Source organism: Tenrec ecaudatus, chromosome X (assembly GCF_050624435.1).
Source record: "Tenrec ecaudatus isolate mTenEca1 chromosome X, mTenEca1.hap1, whole genome shotgun sequence".
Taxonomy (NCBI): domain Eukaryota; kingdom Metazoa; phylum Chordata; class Mammalia; order Afrosoricida; family Tenrecidae; genus Tenrec; species Tenrec ecaudatus.
Genome location: NC_134548.1, coordinates 63,935,342 through 63,956,559, shown reverse-complemented (window position 1 = coordinate 63,956,559; position 21,218 = coordinate 63,935,342).

Below are 21,218 nucleotides of genomic sequence, written 5' to 3'. Positions count from 1 at the left end.
CTGCGGTCCCTCAGGACCCTCCAGGAGAGGCTCCAGAAAGGCAGCTGGAGGCCCCGGCCGGCCGTGCAGCTCGCTGGGAGGCGCGGGCGCACGTGCTCCGCCGGTCCGGGCGGCGGGGGCGGCTGAACGGGCCCTGGCCGTGGGCGGCGGGCGGCGGGCGGGCGCAGTGCGGCGCCGGGCAGGCGGGAGGTGACCGCGCGGGGCGGTCGCGGCGGCTGGGGCTACTGACGGCACACGGATCCGGAGCGCACTGCGCGGGGCGGGGCGCCGCGCAGGTGAGAGCGGCAGCGGACCCGGATGCGGCGCGGCTGAGGGCGGCCGAGGGCGGGGGGTCGCGGCGGCTAGCTCTTGGAGATCCCGGCCGGAGGCTCCGGCGCCGGTGCTGCGCTTCCTGCCGGCTCGAAGAACGAGCCCGAGCCTGGCCGCCCTCGGGATGCCTTGCTGAGGCTCCGCCGGACGTCCCCAACAGGGGGGGGGGGCGGGGCGGGGCGCGTTCGGGCGCCTCCTGAGGGCGCCTCAGCGGAGAGCGGCGTTGGCGCCGTGGAGTCTACGCTCCACGCGGGCGGCCCAACCCGCCTGCCACTCAGGTGTCTTTTTGCACGGAAGTGAGTTTTAGGAGCGGGAAACCTGTGGTGGGCGTGACTGACGTGTTTTTAAATCATTTTCTATACATTTAAAGCTGTAAAGGCAAAACTTCATGATCCAATTAATATAGCCAAAAATTCAGGCTTGATAGAAACATTTAGAATCCAGGCACTGGGGGTAAAGTCCCCTTATTCCCATCTGTTATTGGAGGAAGGTATGAGAGAGATTGGATACTGCGGTGGGAAGAAATAGAGCCAAATAGGAATGTCTGCTTCTATAGGGAGAATGTATCAGCCATGCGCTCACTTTAAGGCAGCACAGCTTTAAGGGAGAATCTGTGGAAATGATAGATTACCGCAGGAACATGAACTTGGAGTATATCTCCAACTAACAGAGTGGTGGTCTTCCAGCCATGGAACATTAGTCTCCCAGATTCCCTCTGTACCAGTCAGGGAATAAGTCCCAGTATTATTTCCCTTGGTGCTAGTATCCCACATTTCCCCTCTCTGCATTATGTTTAAGATTCAAAAAGTGTCACGGAGGCAACATGGTCTCTTTTCATATCTATTAGCTTCCTATAGAAGTGACATGAGACTGCAAGCATCACAATTATGATAAAAAACACAGTCAGACTGGAACTTAAGCTATGTGAAGTACTTTGCCCCCAAGCTCGCGGGTCCAACCCTTCCATTGCTACTCCTCAATTGCTTAATCACATCAGAGCCAGGAGAAGCCTCAAGCTTGTCTTTGAATGTATAGAAAATATCCTTTTTAAGCTGATCAATATCTAATGAAATGTTTCCCTTAAACCCTTGCAAATGTTGGCCTCTCCATCTCTTCCTTGTCCATCTTTCTCCAAAGGTGGTTGCGTCCTTTTAAAGGGAGTCCATCAGTTTTATTCTGTAAAAAACATACATGCATAGCCTTTTCTCCAGGTGAATGGACCTGGATCCCAAACACAGTTTCCATCATCCTCAGATTTCTTAGGATCAATTTTCTCTGTAGAATTGAAAACGTGTTTATCTTCCCTAATTTTATTACAAGCTTTTAGTAAGGAGAAAAATTTTTTAGTTAAAATGAGTAAATGAACTTTGTCACACATAAGATTCCTCTTCTCCTCCTTCTGTTTTAACAATTTAAATAGTAAAGCATTGCTAGATCTTGAACCAGTAAAAGTACTAGTTAGATAACCTTCATTGTTATGTAAATACTGGCTCCCATCCCTCAGAGAATTAAGAGAGCTAACTAATTGGGAGAACTTCTTATCATACTTTGAAAGACTGAAAAAATTCTTAATAAATTTGTTCAGCTGATCTTGAAGTAACTTACCAAGCAGACATTTTTTCTCCAGGCTTACCAATAAGGTTATAGGCTCAATTGAGCCGTTTTGCCTTTCAGGCTTCTCACACTGTATGATTTTACCTTGCAATATTCTGTCTTGGTTAACTTCACTCATTCCCTCTATGCTGGCTTTAGGGGAAGTTAATGGGAGGGCCTTAGGCCCCCCTGAATGCCCTAAGGAAATGACCCGGCATCCACAGTTAACAAACCTTTTTCCTTCCATTTCTAATTCCATGTGGGGGCGCTGTTTCTCCACAACAGCAGTCCAGAAGACTGCTTGATTTATAGGGTGGTCAAACTTCTCAAGTACTCTTTCCTGATAGGTATAAATTTTTACTCTAGAAATGCAAGGAAGGGAAAATTGGCTTAAGCGATCCTACATTTTTACAAACCATGGTATATCAGAACTCATTACTGCCTTAATTTCTTCTTCACAATCCTGACCAATAACTCCAGCAACACCTTGAGAATTTATGTTGGACTTTCTTTTTTTTTTTTTTTTTTTGGACTTTCTTAATAAACTTCCTATAGTTCTTTTAGGTAGTGGACCCCAATTACTGCTCTTCGTTTCTGATTCAATCACAGTTTTGGGCTTTTTCTTACAACTCTTATCAACTCCAGTATCAATTTTAATTTCTTGAGTACTAAGGTTAAATCTTCCTGATAGAAACTGTATTAATCTTTCAATAAGAGGTCCCTGCTTTTGAGGATCAAGCTCCTGTGAAGGCTTCTGAGCCATCTCTTGGTTATTCAAACCAACTGCAGTGAGAACAGAGACTAGGTTTTTGCCTCTTTGGCTAGGTCTGTTCTCCTGCTGTGAGGCTGCTAGATAAAGGCGATTTCTCTCAAAGATCTTCTTTGCTCCAGTAGGCAGACACCTTGCCTACCACGCTCTGCTATGAGGGCTCTGCATCAAGCTTCTTCCACTATTTTCCCGCCGGGAAGTCTTTGCTAATGGCGACCCTTCACTGTTGATTTTTGAACGACATTGGCTCGCCCAATGAGTTCCCTTCCTACAATGGAGGCAGAGTTCAGGTTCGTTTAAACCCGATCTCCATGGTCCTGGCCCATGCTCTGACATTGGCCGCAGCCTGCTCTGCCTACACTCTTTTGAAGATGACTTGTCTTCCCACAACTAAAGCACTTTCTTCCAGGTCTGATATAGTTTGCCAATGAAGCTGCCATGAGGTCTGCCTTGTATTCCTCTGCCTCTACATTCCTGCATATCCTAAAATAACCCAGCAAAGTGCCCTGTTCGCTGTAGGGATGCAAGGCATTTTTACAGTGCTTATTAGAGAAATCATAAGATAGCTTGTGCACTAGGTCTCTTACTGCCTGAACATTCTTCACACATTTGGAAATAGCATCTTCCAGTCGGGACACAAAGTCAGCGTAACGCTCATCATTCTGTTGTCTTATAGCCCTGTAACGCGGCGTTCTCTCTTCTGATGGAATTATCTTTTCCCAGGCCCTTAAGCAAACCTCATGTATCTGTCCTATTGTCTGTTCAGTAAACTGTAGTTGAGACTCAACTGTAATATAATTTGCATCCCCTAGCAATTGATGAATTCCTATATCTATCCCATCCTCAGCATTCTTCCCAGCTCTTGCAAGGGCTGCTTCCTTCCATAGCATTTGATATCACAAGCATTCTGAAGAGTAAAGACAAATTCTCACTAAAGCTTTCCAATCTGTAGGGGTCCAGCTGTCAGACTCTGCTAGAGCCCTTATCATGCTAATTACAAAATGTGAGTCTGGGCCCTAGTCATTGATTGCCTGCTTGAGATCTTTTAGCAACTTAAAAGGCAAAGGCACTGTGAATTCCTTTTGGTTCTAACAGGATAAGACATCTTGCATTCTAAATCTTCTTCTGCAATCCCTCTTCCTACTCTGGAGAGTAAAGGTGCTATCCTATACTTTGCTCCTTTACGTCTATTCTCTGAGCTACTCTTTTCAATCTGGATATCTTGGAGTTCCACTTCCTGAACTTCACCTTCTGTGCTAGGTCTCCTAGTTTGCATTTCTTTGGAGCTAATCTCTCTACCTTCAGGGCTGGCTTGCTTGATTGTTTTACAATCTCTGGCCTTTCTTACACTAAATTCCAGCAGGAGAGCAGTTGCTTTTACTATGTCCCCTTCTGACTCAGGCTCATTCTTTTAGCTCTGCCTAAAATCTTCTCATCTGCCTGAAACCCGTTCTCACTGCTTCTCATCTGATTTAAATTTGGGCATCTTAGACGTTGCCTGTTCTGCTTCTTGGCTTTCTCTACCTTTGAAAGCAAGGGAGCTTCCTGGGATTGTTTAATAGCCATGCTTTGGATCTTGCAATCCACTGCCTCTAGTACTGTATCACCTTTAAACCTTCGGAGTCTGCAGTCTCGCGAGAGCATACAGGCTTTGGCAATGAGGTTCTGTTCTAGAATTGGAGGCTTTAGATAACAAACCAATCCCTGCCTTTTCAGTTTTTCCTAAAGTTTCTTAACCTAAATCATGCTTATTCACAGACACTTTAGCTTGCTTTTCTAGATTTGAATAGACACAAGACTTCTCACTAGACTGTTCATCCTTATTCTCTTCCTCCTGCAAAAGTTTTAAAACCATCTTAACTTGTACCCACAGAGACCACTTCTCCATAGGGATACTCTCCCCATCTCTGTGCTTCCTTTAAGTTGACAATGACCTCCTCCCAGGTCTCTAAATCAAAAGTTCCTTCCTCTGAGAACCATGAATTATACCTTTTTACTACTTTTAGAAAACATTGTATCTTTTTCTTCGTTACTTTTACACCTTGTCTTTTCAGTAAGTAGAGAGCATGGTACCATAAGTTTCAGGTTTACTTTTACCTTGCTCCCATTATCCTCTTTAAAATTCTAATTCACTATTTCCACTACTTCTCTGTCAATCCCCACACCGGATCCTCACTTCGCACAATTTTCAAATTCACTCTACGTACCAATGGGGCCATATAATTGTTATATGGGATATAACTCATATTGTCCCACGTTGTGCGCCATTTGTCTGGGGAAGCCCGCCTTGTGCTGGGGCTCCAGCCTCCAGCCCAGTCCTTGAGCCTCCTGCCTGGTCTCCATCCCACCTCCCTTCGTCCACACTGAGCGTGGACCTGGCTGGTAAGATCATGGCCATCCAGGAGGTGAGCATGCTACCATGAATTGTGTCTGACTGCATTATTGTAATGTCTCTTCTATCGCTCATGCTCCCGGTGACTTTAATATAATATTTATATATCTCAACCATACAATTGTGCTTATTGAACCCAAGATTACTGGTGGGGGGCTGGCACCCCAACTCATACCACAGTACATACCATTTGTCTAGTTCTTCAATGCTTCCTCTCCCGCTCACTCCCTCCAACTATCATGACCTCAGCTCTACCTTACAAAGCCGGCTAGACCAGAGCATGTACACTGGTACAGATAAGAACTCTCAACACACAGAATCCAGGACAGATAAACCCTTCAGGAACAGTAATGGAAGTAGTGATAACATGAGGGTAGGGATGAGATAGAGGGAACTGATAGCAATGATTGATGTATTAACGCTCACACCCCAGGGGGACAAGCAACAGAAACATTGGTGAAGTGAGACCTTGGACATTGTAAAATATGAAAGTATAATTTATCAAGGTTTCATGAGGGTGGGAGAGTGGGAGAGAAGGGGGGAAAAGGAGCTGATACCAAGGGGTCAAGTATAAAGAAAATGATGATGGTACCGTAGGTACAAATGTGCTTGATACAATTGATGTATGCATTGTTATAAGTGGTGTAAGAGCCCCCGATAAAATGACTTAATTTTTTAAAAGTGTTTAGGTAGATCTTGATGGAGGATAGATTGAGAAACAATAGTTTCAGAATTTGATAATTTTGCTTAATAATCAAACTGAAAACTCACTGCCATTGCATCTTTTGTGACTCACAGCAACCCTGACTTTCAGCAACCCTATTGGACAGGGTAGAGCAGCCCCTGTGAGTTTCTGAGACTGCAACTCTTTACAGGGGTAGAAAGCCCTAACGTTTCTCTCTCAGAGCGGGTGGTGGTTTTGAACTATGTGGGTAGCAGCCCAAGTGAAAACCACTATGCCACCAGGGCTCCCTGTGCCACATAGCGGGAGCTGTTGTTTTCCCAAACATTCACTTGGCTATTTCTTTTATAAGAAGCCAAGTAATTTGGCAGCTTATTTCTGTTCCAGTTTTCTTATATAGAAAATGTGGTGACAGTGTGAACCTGTTTGTTGTAGTTTATGTGAACATAATTGAGTGATCTAGACCAAGTGAGCTAGACCAAGTGAGCTGACTGGTCAAAAATCAGACCTGTGGATTGCCAAATTGGTTCTGCTGAGATTGGGGCTTTCCTGGATCCACAGGCTTCCTCCAAGCTGTGTCCGAGAAGCTCTGCATTTTAGAGCTACATTTTATAGTTGAAAGAGAGGCCTAAGGAGGGAGGGAGTCCTTAAGCTCTAAGACCTTAATGCTGTCATTGCTGTCCTCTTTTAGTGTACCTGCAGTTTCCACACTGCAGTGGGAACCATTGAAACAGCTGTTCTCATTCTCTGAGATGGTGTGCCACCCCACTCCATACCACCACCACCTCATCCCTTTCTCTTATTGTAGAGATAATGCCCCTTCCATATGTATCTCAGATATTCAATTAATGAAGAAAGACAAAAGTAGGAGAAATGATTTAGATGAAGGAGACCATAAGCATGAGGCCATAATGGGGTCCAAAGGCTGTGTGGCCATGTCGCTAATTATAGAAATGGATGAAATCTGCCACAAAAATGTGATTGGAGGCAGAGCAATTCATCACTCTCTCAGGCAGGACTACATAAGTGAGAATGGGGCCATTATGGAGACATGGAGACGATCACAGATTAGAAAGGCTTACTGGATTTGTTCTGGGGCCTTCCGACCACTATAACTCATGACCATAGGGTCTTAGACTTTCCCAATTTCCATTGAGGACCTTCCCAGGGAAGTCCCAGAGGGCAGATTGCTCCTCTCTGCTCTGGCTAGTTGTTGTTGCGTGCCATTGAGGACACTTGGACTCGTCGTGACCTCACATACAACCGAATGAAACACTGTAGGGTCGTGCACCATCCTCACAATTGTTCCTGTGCCTGAACCACCGATGAAGCCACTGAGTCCATCCACTTCTTCGAGGACCTCCTCTGTTTCATGGCTTCTCCACTGTTGTACCAAAGAGGATGTCCTTCTCCAGGGACTGGTCTCTCCTGACAACATGTCCAAAGTATGTAAGATGGCGTCTTGCCATCCTTGCCTCTAAGCAGCACTCTGGCCTTATTTCTTCTGATACAGATTGGTCAGTCCTTCAGCAGTCCATGGTACTGTCAGTAGTCTTCTGGTGGACCACAATTCGATGCATCTGTTCTTCTACAGCCTTCCTTATTCAGTGTCTAACTTTCACATGCATATGATGCAATGGAAAATAGCATGGCTTAGGTCATGTGCACCTTAGTCCTCAGAGTAACATCATTGTTCTTCAACACTATAAAGAGGTTTTCTGCAGCAGATTTACCCATTACAATACATCTTTTGATCTCCTGACTGCTGTTTCTATGAACATTGATAGTGGATCTAAGCAAGACAAAATCCTTGACAACTGAAGCCCTTTTCTCTGTTTATCACCTATTGGTCCAGTTTTGGGGATTTTGGTCTTCCTTATATTGAATTGTAACCCATATTGAAGGCTGCAATCCTTGATCTTCAGCAAGTGGTTCAATTCCTCCTCACTTTCAGCAAACAAATGGTGTCATATATGCACACAAGCAGGCTCCCAAAAGTTAGTGGAACAAGGAATCAAAAGAGAATGGAATTTTTCAGGGACTTTTTGAAATACCAGTGTGTGTGTGTGTGTGTGTGTGTGTGTGTGTGTGTGAGAGAGAGAGAGAGAGAGAGAGAGAGAGAGAGAGAGAGAGAGAGAGAGAGAGAGAGAGAGGAGATGTGGGCATAAAACAAACATCAAGCAACATAAGGGAGAATGCTGTTGGCTGCTGTTGAACTGATTCCGGTGCGCATGCACAGTGACCTGCTGTGTGCACCATAGTGACCCCTCAGAAGCAGATCATCAAGCCTACCTTTCAACTGAAATTCTGAGAATTCACAATTTTCAGAAGTATGTGGATAACAGTGAAAGCCAAAATTCTATTTGCACAGTCCCCACGTGGATTAAGCTTCCAGTGAATTCCTTCAGACCATTGACCAGGGATGTGAACACTCTTGCCACCAGGCAGAGGGCATTGGAAAGTGGATTACCCCTTAGGCAGCCCATGGTGGGGCTTAGAGACTTGCCTAAGTGTATCCTTGAATCGAGGCTGCCATTCTGGGCTGCACGGTCATGAGTCATGCCCCCAAAGCCTTGGTTGTTTGGCCCTGGACCACTCTTGTAAACTGTCCTGTTTCACACAGGTCCCAATCCTTGTCCTATTCTTGCTTCTGTAGTCCCACCTGGAACTGTGATGTTGGGATCTGCCGCCATGTCCTTTCAAGTCTGTGAATCTCAGATAACCCTTACATATCAATAAGACCTCTTGCTAATAGTTTCCCTCCCCTCATCTCGATGGCATGTGTTGGCCCTTGGACTATCTAGGTTACCTAGCGGGCATTTGGATTATGTAGGCTCCCTAGCGGGAATTTGGACTATATAGATTACCTAGTGGGCAATTAGACTTTGTAGGTTATCTAGCGGGCACTTTGACTATCTAGGTTACCTAGCTAGCACTTGAACTATCTACGTTACCTAGCGGTTACTTGGAGTATGTTGGCTACCTACCGGGCTGTTGGACTATCTAGGTTACCTAGCCGGCACTTGGGCTATCTAGGTTAACTAACGGGCACTTGGACTATGTAGGTTCCCTAGCGGGCCCTTGGACTATGTAAGTTCCCTAGCGGGCACTTGGACTATGTGGGTTCCCTAGCGGGCATTAGGACTATCTGGGTTACCTAACGGGCACTTGGACTATGTAGGTTAACTAGCGGGCTTTGGACTATGTAGGTTACCTAGCGGACACTTGGACTATGTAGGTTCCCTATCGTTCACTTGGAGAATGTAGGTTAACTAAGGGGCACTAGGACAATGTAGGTTACCTAGCGGGCCTTGGGACTATCTAGGTTACCTAGGGGGAACTTGGACTATGTAGGTTTACTATTGGGCACTTGGACTATCTAGGTTACCTTAGCAGGCACTTGGACTATGTAGGTTAACTAGCGGGCACTTGGACTATCTAGGTTACCTAGCAGGCACTTGGACTATGTACGTTTCCTAGCGGGTACTTGGACTATCTATGTTAACTAGCGGGCACTTGGACTATGTAGATTCCCTATCGGGCACTTGGACTATGTAGGTAACCTAGTGGTCACTTGAACTGTCTAGGTTACCTAGCGGGCATTTGGACTATGTAGGTTAACTAGCGAGCTCTTGGACTATCTAGGTTAACTAGCGGGCACTTGGACTATTAGGGTCCCTAGCGGGCATTTGGACTATGTAGGTTACCTAGCGGGCACTTGGACTATGTAGGTTCCCTAGCGGGCACTTGGACTATTTAGGTTACCTAGCAGGCACTTTGACTATCTAGGTTAACTAACGGGCACTTGGACTATGGAAAGAAGTGCCTAATGGTCACCAGGACCCATGGTTAATCCAGGCGTGGTCATCTGATTCCAATCGATCAGACCTAGCTATAAATCACTTATATGTCTGGGTAATTAAAAGCAAATATAAATTTTCAAAAAAAATAACGTTGCATGGGATAGAAAGAGAATACATAACAACATCAGACATAAATATGCCTCAAGACAAACTCATTGTGCACATCCAGAATACATAATGGCTCTTGCTAAGATGCGTTTCCCACTAGACCCTACCCCAAGCCAGTAAAAGCCAGAAACTCTACAGTAAACTGTGGATTGTACTACTCTGAAATGGGAGCTGTGTCTCTAGACCTAATTTGGGGCTGTTCGTGCTGAGGACTCACCAATACCTGCTGCAGTGACAACAGTCCAGGTGAGAATAAGGAAATCTGGATGACAGCCAGGATATAGGAGCACTGAGACCTCAAATTGCTTCTAGGCGAGCATGGCCTAATGGGCTTCCATTTATGCACCTCTGGCAGGAGGAGTTTGTTCTGGAAAGTAATGGTTTCTAAGGAAGTATTTCTTAAACTTTCACATGCATGCACTTACCCAGGTTCCTGGAAATCGGGCTGGGGGGCAGATTCTGATTTTGTGGGTTCAGGGTGGGGGGTCTAGGATCCAGCAGTTCTAGAGGCCCTGGTACTCTTGGGCTGTTAACCACAAGGACAGTAGTCCTAAACCACCAGCCACTCCTTGGGAGAAATATGAGGCTGTAGACTCCGGGCAAGAGTGACAGTCTGGGAAACCCACAAGGGCAGTTCTACCCTGTCCTGTAGGGTCACTATGAGTCAGCATCAACTCGATGGCATTAGCATGGGAGAAGCTAATGCTGATGTTGCTGGTTCCTTGACCTATCATACTTTGAGTGGCAAAGTCCCAAGGGCCTTCCCGGATGTGATGGCCAAAAGCAGTAGTGTTCACCCTTGGTCATACTTTGGAATCCCTTAGGAGCTTTCAAGCCTCCCATTGGCCTGGCGCCATCCCAGACCAATGAAGCAAGACTTAGTGGAAGCAGGATTCAGGTCACGGTCAGTGAGAAAGCCCCCTTGGCAATGCCAACGTACAGCCAGTGCAGAGTCGAACTGGTCGACGACTCCACATGACTCCATATACTTTGGTGAAGCCAGCTGTTTGGGCAAGGTTTTCAGAGTTACCACCCATGTAGACTTGTTGGTGATAGTGCATTAAATAGAGCACATGCAGTGCATTGCATGAGTGTCCTATGCCATGCAACCACACCAGGGGTATGTTGAGCCAATTTCTCTGGGAGACCAAGGGTGTTGGCTCCATCCTGAACGTTGGCAGGGTAATGGACTGACACAGAGGAAACTCATTCTCTTTGTGGTGGTGCACTAATGGGTTCTTCACAGAAGGCCAAGTCCATGGCTGCAGATGCTCACGGGGCTGAGGGAGCAGGTCAAATCCTAAGTCAGAGGTGGGTGTTTGCATATTTACATGCCCTCACTGCCATCAAGTCCATTCCAACTCACAGGCCCATGGGACTGAGTAAAATGGCCCCCGTGGGTTTCTGAGACTGTGATTCTTTAGAGGAGTAGAAAATCTCCTCTTTCTCCAGAGGAGCGGTTGGTCATTCAAACTGCTGACCTTGAGATTAACAGTCCAACTCCTGACCACTCTTGCCGTCAGAATTCTATTTATTTACACAAGTATATATATATCCTTTCCCAAAAGAACTCCACATTTTCAAATCATTCTTGACACTCATGGCCTTTTTTCCTTTATAGCCATGCCTTTGGTTGAAACACAGATATAAGAGAAATATTTATCTACTTATAGGGGTACAAAAGTAGCTTTGGTGGCATAGTGTTTGCATGTTGGGCTGCTAACACCAAAGTCAGCACTTTGAAACCACCAGCCACTCCGTGGGAAGAAGAGTCTGTCTACTCCTATAAAGAGTTACAGTCTCAGAAACTCACAGGGACAGATCTACTCTGCCTCATAGGGTCACTATGAGTCAGCATCACCTCCCTGGCAGTGAGGTAGATTTTGGTTTCATAGAGATACAAGTCAGTCCTGAGCTGCTAAAGACAAGGTTGGCAGTTTGAACCCACCAGCTGCAGAGAAAGAGGAGGCTTTCTATTCCCATAAGGAGCTACAGTTTCAGAAATACCCACAGGGGAAATTTTAACCTCTCCTGTAGGATCAATATGAGTCAGAATCGACTTATCGGTGGTGAGCAAGTGGAGGGGACCCTAAACAGGTTCCGGTGGACCTTAAGAGTTCTACTAATTGTGCATGCTCTGTAAAATGTAAACCAAGATTTTACTTTTGCAAACATTATTTTTTCTAAACACGTCTAACTGTGAAACCATACTCGCATGCGGGTCTTTGAACCTGGTCAGTGGTCTGGGGAAGTGAAGGGGCCTGACATCCTTTGTTGTTGTTAGTGCTGTCCAGTCATTCTGACATCACAGGGACCTTCTTTGCAACACAAGGCAGCACTGCCCGGTCCTTTGCCAGCCTCAGGGGTAGTATGTTGGAGCCCATGGTTTCAGCTACCGTGTCTTCCAGTTCACCAAGGAGTTTCCTCTTTGTGCTGCTTACTAAACCCGTTTCTAAGGAGTCCATTCCAACTCACGGTGACGCCGTGTGGGTCAGCACCACGGGACCCCACATAATGCCTTATACCATATATATATATATATATATATATATATATATATATATATATATATATATATATATATATATATATATATTGTGCATAATGCCTTATACCTGGTCCCTTTGGCACCGTGTGATCGCATAGGCTGGTGTGCTTATTTCATGTGGGCTTTTTTGCTTCTGAGCCAGATGGCCGTTTGCTCACCTTCAAGCCTTTAAGACCCCAGACACTATCTCTTTTGATAGCCTCTGGCCTTTACTTCGGGGTCTTCGGTCCCTGCAGAGTGGACACATGCCTGCTGTGCGGGTATGGGACGTGTCGGAGCGCAGCCTGGTGGCGGAGCTTCAGGAGCATAAGTATGGCATGGCATGTGTGGCCTTCTCATCCAGTGCCAAGTACATTGTCTCAGTGGGCTACCAGCATGACATGATCGTCAATGTCTGGGCCTGGAAGGTGAGTGGGCTGCTGGCCTCAGGACAGGCGGGGCCGGGAGGGGAGCCAAGAAACTGCTGACCGGTGGCCTTTACTTCCGCCTGCTGGCCTCAGTCCCTTTCTAGAGAACTCTGAGCAGAAAGGAGCAACTGGGTATCTAGGATGCTGAAGAAGGGGCAGAAGGAGAGGTCAAGTTCACAGCTTGTCTAACCTTCAGTGTGTAAGTTTCTTTTCCCTCAGCTCCTAGAAGCAGAGCCTTGATTTCCCTTGACTTTCTCTCCAGAAAAACATTGTAGTGGCTTCCAACAAGGTGTCCAGTCAGGTGACAGCAGTATCCTTCTCTGAGGACTGCAGGCAACCGGCACATCAAGTTCTGGTACCTCGATGACAGCAAGACCTCAAAGGTGAGGCAGCAAGTAGCCACTAGGGTGGGGTCTGCCCAGATATGTTCCACCTGCGCCCCCTTCTGCATGCTCAAAAGCCCCTTGGAAGTCTCAGCTGGGCCAGGTGCTATGTCAATATGCAAGGGAAGCCTTCTCCCTCCCTCCCCAGGGCCTGCTTTCCAGGGGGTAGCCTGCAGGGTGTGTGGGTGGCACCTGTGGTGGGTCTCCACAGGTGAATGCCACTGTACCCCTGCTGGGCCGCTCCGGGCTGCTGGGGGAACCTGCGGAACAACCTGTTCACTGATGTAGCCTGTGGCCGCGGGAAGAAGACTGACAGCACCTTCTGTATCACATCCTCAGGGCAGCTGTGCGAGTTCAGTGACCCGGAGACTGTTGGACAAGTGGGTGGAGCTGAGTGTAAGTGAATGCTTTGTCGGCACCCTCCCGTCTGTCACCTCCGGGCTCCAGGGCACCTGAGTCTGCATGCACGCTGGGGGAGGCCCCAGGCGGAGGAAGGTGTTTGGGAACCTCTCTGCTTGCTCGCCCTCTCTGTCTCTGCCTCTTCCTCTGCTTTCCTCTTCTGCTCAGCACACAGACAGCATCACAGTAAGTGTGCTGGCCCTGTCCGCTGCCTCTGCTGCCTTTCTCTGGGCCGGCCTTTTCTGGGTGTGTCTTTGCCCAAACCTCAGGTGCCTTATAAGGAAGGCTTGCTGACTCCTTCCCCCTAATTGCACGGGGCTGTGGGCCCTCTGGCCAGCTGCTGTTAGAGGGAGGGGCATTGAGGGGCTCTGCCCAGGGCAGCTGGCCTGCCTTGCGCTTGTCCTTGCCTCTTGGCTCATGGCTGTTGAGGTGTCCGGTGAAGGAGTGGACAGACGCCCTTGCTGACTGTGGCTTCTGTGCTCACAGACCACAGTGGCCCACTGCATCTCGGTGAGCCAGGACTACATCTTCTGCGGCTGTGCTGACGGCACCGTGTGCCTTTTCAACCCCTTCAACCTGCACTTCCTCAGCACGCTGCCCCGGCCCCATGCCCTGGGGACAGACATTGCCAGCATCACAGAGGCCAGGTGAGCGGTGTGGGTGGGCCCCTGAGTCCTGTCAGAGCCCCACTCTGTGCCAGGCCGTCCCTGGCATGCTGCAAGGAGAGGAGGGCACACATAGACCTCTGGGAAGACCCTTGCAGTCAAGCACAGGTGGGTCTTTTAGCATTTGTTGCTCACTGTGGGCAACCGTGGTAATCTGAGTCTGCAGTGTGGTAATTAATGCATTGTCCTGTAAACACCACAGCTAGGACAGACGGGCAGTTCCTTAGGGTTTCTGAGAGAGGCTGGAAACCTGACGGAGCAGGCCTTTCTCCCTCAGGGTGGTCCTGGGTAGCAGCTAAGGTAGGAGGGTCTTATTGTAGCCTCGGGCCTTGGGTTGGGTGATTGCAGGAAGTGAAGTTTTGCTCTGGTTTCAGTGCTGTCAGGAAGCGGGGCAGTTCTGCAGTTGGGTATATTAATTTCTCATTCAGGGAAGGAGTGGGCTAAATCTGCAAATGGCAGGAAATGATATATGACCATGACTGGTTTGCACAGTGCCCTTCCTTTTCCTCTGACGTGAGTCTAGAAGGGCCTGACATCTGCTTGGCTGCATCACGGCCACACACTGTCCCCGCCTGATGTTGGGGGCTATGAAATAGCTTGTGTTCTTTTGCAGAGCCCCATGGCAAGGAATGCCAGGCCAGCCGCTGCGTTCTTTCTCCAGTGACTGCTGGCCACCCTGCTGCTCCTCCCTTTAGTGCCCCTTTTCATTAGCGCTAACTCACCAGTTTGCCCTGTCTGCCCTGGACACCCTGACCCCCTCTTTCCTCAGTCGCCTTTTCGCTGGAGTGGCCAATGCGAAGTATCGGGACACCATCACCTTGACCTTTGATCCTGCAAATCCGTGGCTGTCTTGTGTGTACAATGACCATAGTACTTATGTCTGGGGTGTGAAGGGCCCCAAGAAAGTGGGCAAGGTGTATTCAGCTCTGTATCATTCCTCCTGCGTCTGGAGTGTAGAGGTACGTGGGCCAGGTCTGCTGAGACTGACCGTGTTTCCTGGCCTACCATTAGGAGCTGGGGTTCCTCAAGTGTGGAATTTGTTTCCTCCAGCACCCTTGCTCCCCAAGCTGTGCCCCTGGGTCCCTTCGTATCTGTTAATTGGCTCTGAGGATGGGAGGGGATTTTAGTGCTGACTCATCTCAGACGTTTTTCAGTATGCCCCTGTGCAGTCTTAGCTTGGCCTCTTTGGACATGTTCCTGAACTTGACCAAACCTTAGTTTCTGCAATTGTGAAATGACATACCTGATGCATTTGATTTTTACGAACAGGAGACAATGTAAGTGGGAGATTTAGAATGCCTAGTACTTACTAGGTGCTTGGTTAATGTATATTCCTTTACTTGTTAAAGACAAGAGCTAATCATTATGACTTGCTTGCTATGGGACAAGCCGTTGCCTCCAGGGGACAGGATGGGGGAACTTTAGGCCCCCAAGGACAGAGGTTCAGGAGGGTTTAGCTGAAAAGGGTTGGGGACAAAATTTATTATCTCCAAGGGAAAGATACTAACTTGACAATGAAGAAACGGCAAAACCCACCCTTAGCCAAGTCATTAAGGTTAACATCCCGTGGCAGCAGCATGAATCTGGTGAGAGGGTACACTGAGAGGTTTCAAAATGTTCCCAGAAAATGTTATGACTCTTAAGAACTCCCAATAAAATGTTGAACAACAACAACCAACGTTGATGGAAAGTTTCTTTTAGTTCTGTTTTTCCATGCAGCCTCCTCCTAGCATTGTGTCTGGTATTCTTGACCCAAATGTATAAGGAACTTAGGATAGTCATGAGGAAACATCAGGCAACCTTCATTTGAGGTACACCTGCCAGAGTAACTTATCACACTCTCCCAGGTGTCAGGGTAGGAAAGACAAGCAAAGACTGAAAGCCGTTCTAGACTGGGACAGATGACACCCATGTGCCGTGGGGGCTCCTGGGATCCTGGAGCAGAAGAAGTACATTCGTGGGATAAACAAACAAACTCATTGGCATTGGGTTGATTCCAACTCAGAGCAACCCCCGCTGGTGACATTTAAATAAAGTCTAATAATGTTGTACCAGTGTGACCTCCGTGGTCCTTATCACTGTGTACTGTAGTGCATAAAACATTAATACGAAGGGAGACCAGGTGAGAGAGTTGAATGTGACATATCTTGACTCATTTTTCTAAAGGTTCAACCCAAAAGGTAAAGTAAAACAGCTCTTGATGGAGAGGAAAAGGTGGAAGGGGGTGGGTGATGATTCTTTCCCCCCGCTGCCTGGCACTGAACGGCCTCTCCTCTCTTCTCATTTTGCAGGGTCCACGAATTGCAGTTCCTGAGTGAAATGCTGAAGGTGGAGGCCCATGAGTCAGAGATTCTGTGCCTGGAGTACTCGAAGCCAGACACAGGTACCTGGCCCTGGCCTGGAATGGCCTTGAGTGAGCCCCTCCAGTCTGGCCAGAGCCACTGATACTTGTCCTGCCTCTTGACTATGGGGCTGATCGTTCTTTTGGCTACCAAAAGAGTTAGTGATCCTTCTTGATGTCTCTGAAGGCTTCTTGTTGTTTCTGAAGGCTTTGGGGAGGACTGCATCTCAACTCTGCCCGACTCCATGGCTCATGTGGCTTAAGGATGTGGGGCTCAGTTTCTCTGGGTGCTCTTTGCTGGGCACTCATGTTGGGCTGCGATCCACAAGCTCAGCAGTTTGAAACTACCAGCCGCTCTGCAGGAGAAAGGTGGGCCTTTCTACTCCTGTAAACAGTTACAGTCTCAGAAGCCCATAGGGGGTATTCACTATGAGTCAGCATTAACTTGATAGCAGCAGATTTGATTTTTGTAAAGTCTTTTTAAAGCCAACCAAAAGCTGAATCAGTGAAGAAGATCTGCTTTAGACATTGTGCTCTTTTAAAGAATAATCTGTCTGTGATCAGATTGACACAGGAACTTGGAAGGTTAGGTGAAAAGTTTAAGGGGCAGTGAGCTTATGTGTGTGATGGAAATTTGGAATTGGAAAAGGACAGTGAGAATGGCTACATAATTTCAGAAATATAATGAATGTTAGCAAATTGTACATGTAGAAATGATCGAATTGGTATATATTTTTGTGTGCATTGTTTTAGATCAGGGAGAAGACTCGAAGTTCAAATATAATTTACAGAGACCTCCCTTGTTAAATCTTGAATGGGACAAAGTCCAGAAAAAACAAATCATCTGGTTGAGGGAGACCGTAAGCATGAGGCCATAATGGGGACTGAAGGATTCACAACAGCTCGGTCACATGGAAAACAAAGGAAGCCCCTTTAAAAGTCAAGTTCCCAGCAGATCAGACCATCACAGTTGGAAATGTGACTACAGAAATGGGAAAGGGACCATGATTGGAGTAAATACATTATTGCAGATTAGAAAAGTTTACAGGACTGGTTCAGGGCCCTCCAACCATCTTGGTCAGGGCATGAACGTGCAACCTCAGTACCCCAATTCCCATCAAGGGCATACTCAGGCAAGTTCTTGAGGGCTAGACTACTCCTCACCAGGCTGGCCAGAGGAGTGGGTGGAAGCAAACAAACTCTGCCTGAGGGCAAAGCATTTTACGTTGCTAGTTCAGAGTCATGGAGCTCTAGTGCCATAGAAGGTTATGGGTTGGGCGGTTAACCACAAGGTTTCACTCTTCAAAACCACCAGCCAGCTCCAGGGAAGAAAGATGAGGCTTTCTACTCCAATAAAAATATATAGTCTGGAGATTAAAAGCCCCAATGTAAGTTAACTGGGTTGATTCCTACTAGAGGGATAATGTGTGTGGGCCAGATGCTTGCAAGGTCCCTCAAGGCAATGCTGCCAGACTGCAGTCTCTGCTCCCTGCTGGTGGAGACAATGGATTGCTTTTCTCTAAAACTTGGAACCATTAGCTTGGTTCCAGTAGGTGGAGTTCACACCCTACTGATAATGGTTCATATGGAGATCCAGAAAACAGGTCAAAGTTAAGCTGCCATTCTAAATGTAGGATCCGCCCATTTTGTCACCTGTATACCCCCAATCCCTCCTCTTCCTATTGCATGTATGCCCCTAGACCACCCCTTCTCACCGCTGTATAACATAGTCCAAGTCCTTCCTGTGATGTATGTCTTTACCCTCCCGTTTCCAATTCCCCTTGTCCTCCTTCCCTTCCCCCTCTCTCCATGTGGACCACCAAGTGGGGCTGAGGTGAGCAATGCTACCATGATATGTGTGTGACTGCATTATTGTAATATCTCTTCTATCTCTCATGCTCCCAATGACTTTAATATTTATATCTCAACCCTTTATGTTTCCAGGGCTTTCAATGACATTAGGCATCTTTTCAATGTTTATGAATCATGCTTATGAACCTCTCTTCTGTTAGTTGTCTGTGTGTATGCATTGCCTGTATTAAAAACATATAGAACCGAGCAATTTGTCTGGAAAAATAATTTATAGGAACTTTATGTTAGATTGCCATGCGTTTTGCATAGCCAATTGTTCTTTTAAAACACTTTTCTTGTCATTGTGATACCATGCTAAAAGGTAAAAACATCTGTATATAGTCAAATAGCTTTATCTTTCCTTTAAAGACATGAACCTTCGTGTCTTGCTTAAAGTTTCCACCTCACTAAAGCTAAATTGCTACTCTCGAAAATAAATCCCTCTAAGTTTTTAATGCTTTGAATATTTTATCGCTCTAATCCTCCTGGAGTTTATTTTTGAATGTAGTATGCTCCTTCCTTTGATTTCTTGTAAATTCAGCCAATTCAACCACTCATTAACCAAAGTATTCCTTTACCACTGGATTGTTTTGCCACCTTTGCTTTGCATAGCATATAGTTCTAAATTATATCCCAGACTACTGAATTATTTGCCAGAGTGGCTTTACTAATTGTACACTGGCATCACAACACGCGGGAGCTTCGGAAAGATCGTGGGAGAAAGGAATGAAAAGAGAAGATAATTTCCCATGAATTTTTGAAGCTTCCTCGTACAGGTGCTTTACAGTAAGTCGACATTAGGGTTTATAATCAATAAAAAATTCAACTGTGATCCAAGAATGAGGGGCGTGACATTTCCTGGTTGAGACAAAAGCGAACAGGCGAGCAGAATACGAAAAGAATTGGTTAACCGATGAAACTGCAGCCAAGTGTTAGCTGTTATCACAAAAATGAACACACAGAATATTCTTGAACTTGGAAGTGGGAACTTCAGCCTTTCAACGGCCATCGACGGTGCGGGGCAACATCCCCGCACTCCTACGCTCAGGAAGGGGGTTCTGGGGTCTGCGGCGCCGCGGGGCACAAGTGGGGCGAAGGGCTGCGAGGGAACGCCGAGGCAGAGGGGTCCCCGCGAGGCGGCTGCGGGCCGCTCCAGAAGGCAGGGGTCCGGGGGCTCTGCGGTCCCTCAGGACCCTCCAGGAGAGGCTCCAGAAAGGCAGCTGGAGGCCCCGGCCGGCCGTGCAGCTCGCTGGGAGGCGCGGGCGCACGTGCTCCGCCGGTCCGGGCGGCGGGGGCGGCTGAACGGGCCCTGGCCGTGGGCGGCGGGCGGCGGGCGGGCGCAGTGCGGCGCCGGGCAGGCGGGAGGTGACCGCGCGGGGCGGTCGCGGCGGCTGGGGCTACTGACGGCACACGGATCCGGAGCGCACTGCGCGGGGCGGGGCGCCGCGCAGGTGAGAGCGGCAGCGGACCCGGATGCGGCGCGGCTGAGGGCGGCCGAGGGCGGGGGGTCGCGGCGGCTAGCTCTTGGAGATCCCGGCCGGAGGCTCCGGCGCCGGTGCTGCGCTTCCTGCCGGCTCGAAGAACGAGCCCGAGCCTGGCCGCCCTCGGGATGCCTTGCTGAGGCTCCGCCGGACGTCCCCAACAGGGGGGGGGCGGGGCGGGGCGCGTTCGGGCGCCTCCTGAGGGCGCCTCAGCGGAGAGCGGCGTTGGCGCCGTGGAGTCTACGCTCCACGCGGGCGGCCCAACCCGCCTGCCACTCAGGTGTCTTTTTGCACGGAAGTGAGTTTTAGGAGCGGGAAACCTGTGGTGGGCGTGACTGACGTGTTTTTAAATCATTTTCTATACATTTAAAGCTGTAAAGGCAAAACTTCATGATCCAATTAATATAGCCAAAAATTCAGGCTTGATAGAAACATTTAGAATCCAGGCACTGGGGGTAAAGTCCCCTTATTCCCATCTGTTATTGGAGGAAGGTATGAGAGAGATTGGATACTGCGGTGGGAAGAAATAGAGCCAAATAGGAATGTCTGCTTCTATAGGGAGAATGTATCAGCCATGCGCTCACTTTAAGGCAGCACAGCTTTAAGGGAGAATCTGTGGAAATGATAGATTACCGCAGGAACATGAACTTGGAGTATATCTCCAACTAACAGAGTGGTGGTCTTCCAGCCATGGAACATTAGTCTCCCAGATTCCCTCTGTACCAGTCAGGGAATAAGTCCCAGTATTATTTCCCTTGGTGCTAGTATCCCACATTTCCCCTCTCTGCATTATGTTTAAGATTCAAAAAGTGTCACGGAGGCAACATGGTCTCTTTTCATATCTATTAGCTTCCTATAGAAGTGACATGAGACTGCAAGCATCACAATTATGATAAAAAACACAGTCAGACTGGAACTTAAGCTATGTGAAGTACTTTGCCCCCAAGCTCGCGGGTCCAACCCTTCCATTGCTACTCCTCAATTGCTTAATCACATCAGAGCCAGGAGAAGCCTCAAGCTTGTCTTTGAATGTATAGAAAATATCCTTTTTAAGCTGATCAATATCTAATGAAATGTTTCCCTTAAACCCTTGCAAATGTTGGCCTCTCCATCTCTTCCTTGTCCATCTTTCTCCAAAGGTGGTTGCGTCCTTTTAAAGGGAGTCCATCAGTTTTATTCTGTAAAAAACATACATGCATAGCCTTTTCTCCAGGTGAATGGACCTGGATCCCAAACACAGTTTCCATCATCCTCAGATTTCTTAGGATCAATTTTCTCTGTAGAATTGAAAACGTGTTTATCTTCCCTAATTTTATTACAAGCTTTTAGTAAGGAGAAAAATTTTTTAGTTAAAATGAGTAAATGAACTTTGTCACACATAAGATTCCTCTTCTCCTCCTTCTGTTTTAACAATTTAAATAGTAAAG